Source organism: Mobula hypostoma, chromosome 14, assembly GCF_963921235.1.
Source record: "Mobula hypostoma chromosome 14, sMobHyp1.1, whole genome shotgun sequence".
Lineage (NCBI taxonomy): Eukaryota > Metazoa > Chordata > Chondrichthyes > Myliobatiformes > Myliobatidae > Mobula > Mobula hypostoma.
The window spans coordinates 52114762-52117005 of NC_086110.1; positions in this window are offsets into that span (position 1 = coordinate 52114762).

Sequence of the window (2244 nt, forward strand, 5' to 3'; positions counted from 1 at the left end):
TCCACTGAAACTGCCAGATCTCCTGGGCATTTCCTATGGTTCTGAACAGCATTTCACAAATTTTACATGTTTCTACAAGTATTTGGGTAGACAGGGACTTATTAGGGAGAGTCAACATGGGTTTGTGCGTGGTAGGTCATGTTTATCAAATCTATTAGAGTTTTTCGAGGAGGTTACCAGAAAAGTGGATGAAGGGAAGGCAGTCGATGTTGTCAACATGGACTTCAGTAAGGCCTTTGACAAGGTCCCGCATGGGAGGTTAGTTAGGAAGATTCAGTCACTAAGTATACATGGAGAGGTGGTAAATTGGATTAGACATTGGCTCAATGGAAGAAGCCAGAAGAGTGGTAGTAGAGGATTGCTTCTCTGAGTGGAGGCCTGTGACTAGTGGTGTGTCACAGGGATCAGTGCTGGGTCCATTGTTATTTGTCATCTATATCAATGATCTGGATGATAATGTGGTAAGTTGGATCAACAAATTTGCAGATGATGTAAAGATTGGAGGTGTAGTGGACAGTGAGGAAGGGTTTCAAAGCTTGCAGAGGGATTTGGACCAGCTGGAAAAATGGGATGAAAAATGGCAGATGGAGTTTAATACAGACAAGTGTGAGGTATTGCACTTTGGAAGGACAAACCAAGGTAGAACATACAAGGTAAATGGTAGGGCACTGAGGAGTGCAGTAGAACAGAGGGATCTGGGAATATAGATACAAAATTCCCTAAAAGTGGCATCACAGGTAGAGCGGGTCGTAAAGAGAGCTTTTGGTACATTGGCCTTTATTAATCAAAGTATTGAGTATAAGATTTGGAATGTTATGGTGAGGTTGTGTAAGGCATTGGTGAGGCCGAATTTGGAGTATTGTGTGCAGTTTTGGTCACCAAATTACAGGAAGGATATAAATAAGGTTGAAAGAATGCAGAGAAGGTTTACAAGGATGTTGCCGGGACTTGAGAAACTGAGTTACAGAGAAAGGTTGAATAGGTAAGGACTTTATTCCCTGGAGCGTAGAAGAATGAGGGGAGATTTGATAGAGGTATATAAAATTATGATGGGTATAGATAGAGTGAATGCAAGCTGGCTTCTTCCACTGAGGCTAGGGGAGAATAAAACCAGAGGACCTGGGTTAAGGGTGAAGGGGGAAAAGTTTAAAGGAAACATTGGGGGGGGGCTTCTTCAGACAGAGAGTGGTGGGAGTGTGGAATGAGCTGCCAGCTGAAGTGGTAAATGTGGGCTCACTTTTAACACTTAAGAAAAACTTGGACAGGTACATGGATGAGAGGTGTATGGAAGGATATGGTCCAGGTGCAGGTCAGTGGGACTAGGCAGAAAAATGGTTCGGCACAGCAAAGAAGGGCCAAAAGGCCTGTTTCTGTGCTATGTTCTATGGTTCTAACTTGTCTTCTCTCTTTCTCATTCGGATGAAGGGTGTGCAGCCTGAAATGTGAACTGTTTTTCTTTCCCCAGGTGTTGCCTTGTTCACTGAGAGTTTCAAACTTCTTCTGAACACAAGAGTTTGTGAAAATGCTGGACATCTAGAGCAACAAACACAAAATGCTGGAGAAACTCAGCAAGTCAGGCAGCATCTATGGATAGGAATAAGCAGGATATCAGGACATCATTTCTAGAGATTGAATGTCTTCCTTAAATCATAACTTTGTTCTGTATATTTTAGAAAACAAGATCAACGTTGTGAACCTAATGATGAAACTGTTGTTCCTTACGATGATTTCCATAACACGTGAAGAGCCGGTAAAGTTTTAGTCGCATTCACAACCGAATATTTAAATACGGTTGAGGAACAATTAGGATTTACATACCGGAAGCTTTCCACAGGTTCGTCAACATCTGTGAAAAAGAGAAATAGTTAGCATTTCATGTCTAAGACTCTCCACGCTAGCTTTGCTTCTCTTTCCACGCGAATACCCTGACCTGGCAGCCTGGTAGAGTAGAGAGGGTGGCGTAGCTGTTAGCATTACACTTTACAAAGTCAGCAATCGGAAGACCAGGGTTCAATTCCCGCTGTTGTCCTTAAGGAGTTTGTATGTTCTGTGACCGTGTGGGTTTCCTCCCTGTGCTCCGCTTTCCTCCCATATTCTAAAAAGATGTACTGGTTAGAATTAGTAAGTATGGGCATGGTATGTTGGCGTTGGATGCATGGCGACATGTGCAGGCTGCCCCAGCACATCTTCAGGCTGTATTGCTCCCAGGAGAAGAAATCTGTAGAACGTCTATGAAATAGCTCT